Here is a 9,093-nt window from a genome sequence, read left to right on the forward strand (position 1 = left end):
AAACAAAAAGAATGAAAGAAACAAACAAAAAGCCTAGAACTCACCAACAGAGTGCCTACTCTAAACCAATCCACAATGCTATAAGCTGTCACAAAATACATTCTCTTAAGTCACTAAAACAAGCACTCAAGTTAGGGGAGTAATGGGCACCATTTTCCAGATGGAGTCAGATTAAGAATGATTCACAAACTTTACCAAATTCGCTCAATTTGGACTTGCTCAGCTGTGACGAACAGAGAGGCCATCCTGGTCTAATTCAATCAGAGGTCCGCATACAGAAATTAGGTGACTCAGTTCCTCTCACTGCTTGGAGCCGTAAGTAGTGGGATTTTAGTCCACCATATTCTAAGCTGACTTCTCTTCACTCAGGGAACCATGGGAATGGGTTGGCTGTCCATCAGTGCTTTCTGATTCTTGTGGAGTCCAACAGTTGGGAAAAAAAAGAAAGAAAATAGGTGACTCAGAATACCAGGATAGGAAATTCAACAAGACCAAATGTTATGGAGTCTTAAAGGGGACAGCAGTTGAGAACCAAGGCACCTGTCTTTGCTTCTTGGGTATCCAACTTGCCCTTGAGATGGGAATTCTTGTACAAGTGATTACTGAGGGAAGCTCCTAGGAGGAAGACGAGAGGGAAGCAGGACAGGGAAGGGGAGAGAAGAAATCTAAGCAGGAATGTCATCTCAGGTGGATACCAGCTCCAGCCTGATCCCACAGGGAGCTCCAGGGTATGAATGTCACAGAGGTGGCCCCATCTTGAGTCAGGACGCCAGCCTTCTTACTTCATGTGAGTCAGTCCTCAGCAACTGGTTGCTGGGGACAGAAGAACTAACCAAGCTGGCTGGGAAGCCCTAAGGTGGAGGGTTTCTCTGGGGGAAGGAACAACTATAAGGTGTTAGCAGCCAACATGCACAGAAGCTGAATGTATAAGGGCACCAGTGAAGGGGAGGGTCAGCACCCGTGGGTGTGCCTCTTGTCTTTCCTTCTTGGGAACAACCTCTGCTCTCGCACGAGGCATCACTGTCTCTGCTCTGCTCCATTCTTCGCACCACTGAAAGCAGTCCTCCAGTGGCCCACGTGTATCTTGTGTGTGTGTGTGTGTGTGTGTGTGCGCGTGCACACTCAGTCCCTCAGTCAGTCTGACTCTTTGCAACCCCATGGACCATAGCCTGCTAGGCTCCCCTGTCCATGGAATTTTCCAGGTAAGAATACTGGAGCAGGTTGCCATTTCCCCCTTCAGGGATCTTCCTGACCCAGGGGTGGAACCTGCGTCTCTTGCACCCACTGTACCAGTAAGCAGATTCTTTACCACTATGCCACCTTCTGCTGCCTTCTAATTCAAAGTTGCACCTGACCGAAAATGACCACTCCAGTTTAACGATGCCTCTAGACCAAAAGGTTTCAGCTCGCATCCTCACTGCTCAAGCCTCTTAGCCGAATGCCGGAGAGTGAAATCTGATTTGCCATCCTTGGGTCCCAGCCAACAGGTGGAGCACCCTTGAGTCACATGTCCACCTCAGTCCAATCACCTGAGACCTGGAATGACATGGTGGAACACAACCAGGGGAGCTAGGGTGTGGGCTTATTCTTCTTAGGAAAACTTTCTGTGGGGCAGGTAGTGATGGAAATTTCCAGTTCTGCTCATTAGCTGAAATCCAAATTCACACTTCTCTGATGTCAGAGTTTATATTCCTGCCACATTGCTTCCCCTTCCTAATATGGTTGTTCAGAACAACTCTGCCTGGGTTAAAACCCCAGCTCAGCCACTTGCTAATCATGAAATCCTGGTCAAATTAACCTCTCTTTGCCTCCATTTGATCATATAGGAGGTGAAAACAGCACCTGCCTCATAGGATTGTTACGAGAATTAAATGAGTTAATAATGTGCAGGGTGCTTAGAATAATGCCCAGTGCATAGTAAGCATAATAGAAGTGGATGCCAAATAAATGAATATAATAATTGAACTTCTCAGACTCTCTCAGCAAGAGAGAGAAGGAATTAAACAGGCCTGACCCAGCAGGGCATAAGCTGGCCAGCACCCCAGAGACTGTTGGCACATTGAGCTGTCTGGGATGAAGCCCTGGGAGACAGACAGGAATGTTACCATTGTGGCTCAGGCAAGAAAGACTTTTCTGACCCCTTTCCAGGGAAACCAGTGCCATGGCAACTCGAGATGGCCTGGGGCAGCATGACATATAAAAGCTTGCAAGGATCGTGCTGATAATAACATTTCTAATATTCTGCTATGGGTGCTATAGGTGCCTATTATGGACTGAAATGTGTTTCCTCCCCTCACCCTCCCCCTCCCACACCCACATATGGAAATTCATATGTTGAAGTTCCAACCCCACTACTTAAGAATGTGACCTTATTTGGAGACAGTCTTTACAGAGGTAATCTAGTTAATGATGAAGACTTTAGGGTGGGTCCGACCCCAAAATGACTGGTGTCCTTATAAGAGGGAGAGATTTAGACACAGACACATAGTCTTCCTAAAGGGAAGATGATGTGAAGAGACACAGGTAAACGATGGCCATCTAGGAGCCAAGGAGGGAGATCCTTCCCTCACAGTCTTCAGAAGGCACCAACCTTAACAACACCTTGATTTCAGACTTCCAGCCTCCAGAACTTTGAGACAATGTTTCTGTTCAAGCTACCCAGTGTAAGGGTTATGTATGGCTAGCACCTAAGCCAGTGCTTTTCAGTCTTCACCAAGCACCATGCTAGACACTTCATGTGGGTGCTTAGTCGCTCAGTCATGTCTGACCCTTTGTGACCCCATGGACTATAGTCCACCAGGCTCTTCTGTCCATGGGGATTCTCCAGGTGAGAATACTGGAGTGGGTTGCGATGCCCTCCTCCAGGGGATCTTCCCAACCCAGGGATCAAACCAGGGTCTGCTGCATTGCAGGCGGATTCTTTACAGTCTGAGCCACAGGGAAGCCCAAGAATACTGACATGGGTAGCCCATCGCTTCTCTAGGGGCTTTTTTTGACCCAGGGATCGAACTGGGGTCTCTTGCATTGCAGGTGAGTTCTTTACCAGCTGAGCTTCCAGGGAAGCCCACTTCATGGACCTTAGTTAATTAATCTAACCCATCCTATAGGACTTCTCTGGCGGCTCAGATGGGAAGGAGTCTGCCTGCAATGCAGGAGACCCAGGTTTTATCCCTAGGTCTGGAAGATCCTCTGTAGAAGGGAACAGTAACCCACTCCAGTATTTTTTCCTGGAGAATTCCATGGACAGAAGAGCCTGGCAGGCTATAGTGCATGGGGTTGCACATAGTCAGACAGAACTAAGCCACTAACATTTTCACCCATTCTGTAGGGTAGAGGTTGTACAGTCCCAGTCTACAGACAGGAAACTGAAGCTCAGAGGAGGTGAGTGCTCTGTCTGCAATCACACAGTAAGTAAAAGGAAGGACTGGACCTTGAACTCCTGTCAACCTGAGCAGTGCTGGGCACACAGGACACACTCATCTAGTCCTTGGGGAGCCTTGAGGCATCATCACTAGATCAAAGGCCAAGCTGACATCCAATCCAACAAAGCTTTGAGTGGGAGTCAGAACTGTCTTTCCTCAAAAAATTAAAAATAGAACTACCCTATGGTCCAGCAATCACACTTCTGGTCCATATCTGATGAAAATGAAAGCACTATGTCAAAGAAATACCTGCACCCAGATGTTCATCGCCGCATTACTCCCAAAAACCAAGACACGGAAACAACATTAAGTTCCTACTGATAGATGAATGCATAAAGAAAATGTGGCACGTATGTACAGCAAAATACTATTCAGCTGTATGAAAGGAAATCCTGCTGTTTGTCACACGGATGGACCTTGAGGGCATTATGTGTCAGGCAAAGAAAGACAGATACTACAAGATTTCACTTACATGTGGAATCTAAAAAAAGGAGGGGTGGAACCCAAACTCATTAAAAAAAGAGATCAGATTTGCGGTCACCAGAGGAGAGAGGTGGGGGTTGGGGGAACTGAATGAAGGTGGTCAAAAGGTAAACATTTCTGCTTGTAAAATAAATGAGCACTGGGAATATAGCATACAGCATGATAACTATAGTTAATGCAGCTGTATGGTATATTTGAACATTGCGAAGACAGTAAGTCCTAAAAGTTCTTATCGCAAGAAAAAAAATCAATTTTTTTCTTTTTTTTTTTTCTATCTATGTGAGATGATGGATAAGTTATTGTGGTTATCATTTTGTGATACATGTAACAGTCAAGTCATGCTGTACTCCTTAAATGTTTGCAGTGCTGTATAGCGATTATATCTCAATAAAACTGAAAGAAAAAAAGACTGTCCCTCCCCTGGGGAAGATCAGTAAGAGGTCAGACCCTAGGGTGAAGCAGGTCTTGCCTGAACCCCTCCCTGTCTCCGTCTTCAAGAAGCAGAAGGACTGGGAATCGAAGTTGTTTTAAAGCCCGTCCTGTTTCCTGGTTCCTGCCCCAACCTCCAGCATCCTTTTCTGAACAGTCCCTCTCTCCCCATCTCAGTGCAAGAGCCCCTCATTCCTGGAAGAACAAGAGAACTGCTCTTAATTATCCCCTTGGAGGAGAGGCCGTGTTTGAGGCTGGCTTGTGTTCCTGGTAGAAAACGTCCTGCCTCTCGCCAAAATAAGCTCACTGAGAACTCCCTCTGGGGCTTCATATCTGAGACATAGAAAAGACAGTGTCATCCCTTTGTGTGAGAGATGAGAGATCCACCAACAAAAGAAGCCCAGCAGAGGGAAATCGGAAAAGAAAGGAGAGGCAGGTGTAATCACACTACACACACGGCTCTCTCTCCTAAATTAAATCTTCTTTTAATGAATATACGGTGAACTTTTCTGATTATAGGGGGAAATAAACCTTTTCTGATTATAGGGGGAAATAAACGTTAATTTGTAGAAAATTGGGAAAACACAAAAAAAAAGCACAAAGAAGAAAATTTAAATCATCCCCAACCCCAACTCTTAAAGAACACCACTATTTATACAGGAGGAAGAAAAAGAATTATAGGTACACGCTTTTATTGTTGTTTAGTCGCTAAGTTGTGTCCAACTCTTTTGTGATCCCATGGGCCATAGCCAGGCTCCTCTGTCCGTGGGATTTTCCAGGTGAGAATACTGGAGTGGGTTGCCATGTCCTCCTCCAAGGGATCATCCCAACCCAGGGATTGAACTGGAGTCTCCAGCACTGGCAAGTGTATTCTTTACTACTGAGCCGCCTGGGAAGCCCATAGGTTCTCATAGATGTGTAAAATTGATTCTGGTTTTTTTTTCCTACTTTTTCTACCTGATATGTAGTAAGATTTGTTCTGCGCCGAGTCAGAGTGCTATTTGTTTTCTAGTATTCACTCTCCCAGGCTTCCCTGGTGGCTCAGGCAGTAAAGAATCTGCCTGAGATGTGGGAGACCTGGGTTTGATCCTGGGTTGGGAAGATCCCCTAGAGGGGAGCATGGCAACCCACTCTAGCATTCTTGCCTGGAGAGTCCCCATGGACAGAGGAGCCTGGCAGGCTACAGTCCACACGATCACAAAGAGTAACTTAGCTGGTAAAGAACCCGCCTGCAATGCAAGAGACCATGGTTTGATTCCTGGATGGGGAAGATCCTCTGGAGAAGGGATAGGCTACCCACTCCAGTATTCTTGGGCTTCCCTGGCAGGGCTCAGATGGTAAAGAATCCGCCTGCAATGCGGGGGACCTGAGCTCGATCCCTGGGTTAGGAAGATTCCCCTGAAGAAGGGAACAGTTATCCACTCCAGTATCCTGGCCTGGAGAATTCCATGGACAGAGGAGCCTGGCAAGCTACAGTCCACAGGGGTCATAAAGAGTTGGTCACAACTGAGCAGCTCACTTTCATTCACTCTCCCACTCTCCCTTTGGTTACAGAATCCACCAAAAGCTTGTAAGATTGTTCATGATATTTTTAAAACTACATTTCCCAACAACCCAAATGTCCATTGACAGATGAATAGATAAAAAAGATGTAATATATCTATTATATGTATACAATGGAATACTACTCATCCATAAAAAAGAATGAAGTAATGCCATTAGCAGCCACATAGATGAACTTAGAGATTGTCATACTGAGTGAAGACAAATAGTATATATCAATTATATGTGGAATCTTAAAAAATGATATAAGTGAATTTATTTTCAAAACAGAAATGGACTCACATGTATAGAAAACAGTTACCGAAGGGAAAAGGTGTGGGAGGGTTAAATTAGGAGTTTTGGATTAGCAGATACAAACTACTATATATAAAATAAACAAAAAGGACCTACTGTATAGCACAGGGAACTATATTTAATATCTTGCAATAACCTATAATGGAAAAGAATCTGAAAAAGAATACAATTATATATATTGGGTTGACCAAAAAGTTTGCTTTACATATATATATATATAAAACAGAAGCCCATGAATCACAACTGAAGAATAGCCCCTGCTTGCTGCAAGTAGAGAAAATCCTCACCCAGCAATGAAAACCCAACCCAGTGCAGTCAAAAATAAATTAATTAATTTTTCAAAGTCAGTAATCCTTATACATAAACCTGTAGGTATATTACTGATTATTTCTTAGGAATGCTTATAGAAGTATAACTTCTAGGTCAAATAATACAAAATCTTTTATGTTTTTTTCTTTCACAATTTTTATGTGTTTGTTGTAGGAAGATATCCAGCTTGAAATTCCACCTGAAAGTTCTCCTATACAAATTTTTATTTATATAGGTTTGTAAGATTTACCTGTATTTATTTTTTATTTTTATTACCCTCTTTTTCCCATTTGGTTAGGAAGGAGTATAATCATGCAAGCTCTGGAGTCAGATTTCCTAGATTCGTGTGTGTGTGTGTGTGTGTGTGTGTGTGTGTGTGTGTGTGTAACCTTGGGGAAATCACTTCATCTTTCTGTATTCCACTTTCTTGTTTTTTTTTTAAACAGATTCTAACAGTGCCCACCTTATAAAGATATGAGAATTGAGTAAAACATTCAAAACCAAGCATATAAGAAGTGCTCACTAACCATTCACTGTTATTTCTATTCTTTCTAGGACTGTTTATGACATTTGCATGAGTACTCAGTCGGTCAGCCACGTTCGACTCTGTGCGACCCCATAGACTGTAGCTAGCCAGTCTTCTCTGCCCATGGAAGTTCCCGCAAAAAAACTTGTGGATGTTTTTACTTTGTCTTCCAACATGCATGACCTCTTGCTTTGGCATAGAATTTGAGGGTAATTTTGCTTCAAAGCTTTGACTCTGTTTCTTTTCTTCTTCTCTATCAAATGTTGTGGAGAAATCTGCTGTCATGTTGGTCTGATTTTACTCCCTTTCTTTTAAAAATGTTTACCTTCAAGTATACTCATAGGATTGTTCCTTCATCCTTGAGACGTTAAATCTTCCCTGGCAGGGACTATGTGACAGTTCCTTTTTCTTATTTATTATATGGGATGACTTTCCATCTGTAGATTCCAGTCTTTCTTTAGCTCAGTCAACTTTTTTGTAGCTACGCCTTCAGGTACTGCTGCTTCTACAATGAGCAGTGGTACTATTGTTTTCTTTTGCTGAGAACAATGTTCTATATTTGCTGAGAACAATGTTCTATATTTCAAATCTCCTGAATATTTTTCTCCCTCCTTCTGATCACTTTCAGCCCTTCTGTTCTGGGAGAACTTCCCAGTCATCAAGACTTTTTTTTTTTATTTTAATTTTTTGGCCATATTACTTGGCATGTGAGATCTGAGATCCCTGACCCGAGATCGAACTCTAGTCCTCCTGAAAATCTCTTAAGTCTCTCCATTTCTCTCCACCCCCACTACTCCCATTCTAACAGGTCTTCCTGCTGAGTCCTGTAACTCTACAATTCATTCCCCACTGAGCAGAAGAAAAAAGAGCATCTCTTTTAAAACATCACTTGTCATTCTTCTCTCATCTTGTAACATCCTTTATTGATTTTCCATTGCATTTAGAGTAAAATACTATCACCTCAAGGCCTCCAACAAACTGCGTGGTTTGGCTCCATGGTTCCTAAGAGCTATCCCACCAACCTATCCGACTGTGGCCTGTTGGGGTTGACAGCATTCTAGACTAGGTCCAGAGCTAGGAGTGGTAGGGAAATGCTAAGAATTTGAAGACTCGCTTGTGAAATACACCCCAGGCACGTCTACCAGGACAAGGATAAAAAGAGGCAAAGACACAGGAGGTGAAAACACTGTATGAAGGAAGAAGTGGTCACAGTTTTGAGGGGCCATTAGGTTCCAGGTTCTAAAAATCAGACCAGGAAAGTAATAAAGAGCATGTTTGTTGAGCACCAACTATGGGCAAGCACTGTTCTATATATAGCCAATTTCATCTTCCTGTCTTTATTAATTATCCCCTTTTTCAGTAAAGAAACTCTGAGAAGGTAAATTACTTGCCCAAGATCCCATGGCTAGTAAGACATGGGAACAAAGATAAAACTCAAATCTGCACGACTTTAAAGTTTCTGGTCTTTATCTTTTGGCCTCCCTGAAAGGTAAATTCCAACATGGCGGCTGAGGAAGGAGCCATGTGGAAGTGGAAGGCTTTCATAGGTGACCCAGATGGAGATCAATTCTTTGATTTCAAGGCACCTTCAACCTTTTAGGCTGTTTGCTAAAGCAATACAAGCAGATGTTCCTAGCAAGAGGACAGCTTTTTCCCATGTTCCCTCCTATGAACCCACCATGCTTGTTATCATATGTGTCCACCTAGCAGAAGGAGGCCTTTTGCCATCTGCTCTTCATGATTCTCGGAGGTGGCAGAGCCAAGCAGCGAAAGGAGCCTGGACTGCCAAGTCACCACATGGAAGGTAATCCATCAAATGCCCAGTTGCACTGTCTCATACACAAAAAAATGAAAATTTTATTGTTGAAAAGGTCACTGAGATTTTTACTTCTTTGTTACAGTAAACAGCATTGATTACACTGACTAATACTAATACAAATAATAACACAAGTTTAAAAGCTGAGGCTCCAAGAGCCAAGGTTCATGTTTAAGTAGTCCCACATCAAATTCAGGGCTCCTTTCCCCCATGGCTTGCCACCCCTGGTGATCTGAAGCTAGTCCTGGCTC

General features: G+C 43.4%; 1 non-coding gene across 1 annotated transcript; it reads left to right on the forward strand.

Moving 5' to 3' along the window:
- Positions 1-283: 283 nt before the first annotated feature.
- Positions 284-432, forward strand: LOC139036862 (small nucleolar RNA SNORA79). Its single transcript, XR_011489724.1, has one exon. It is a non-coding gene; the product is annotated as a small nucleolar RNA SNORA79 (small nucleolar RNA).
- Positions 433-9,093: the final 8,661 nt, after the last annotated feature.

Source organism: Odocoileus virginianus, chromosome 9, assembly GCF_023699985.2.
Source record: "Odocoileus virginianus isolate 20LAN1187 ecotype Illinois chromosome 9, Ovbor_1.2, whole genome shotgun sequence".
NCBI lineage: Eukaryota > Metazoa > Chordata > Mammalia > Artiodactyla > Cervidae > Odocoileus > Odocoileus virginianus.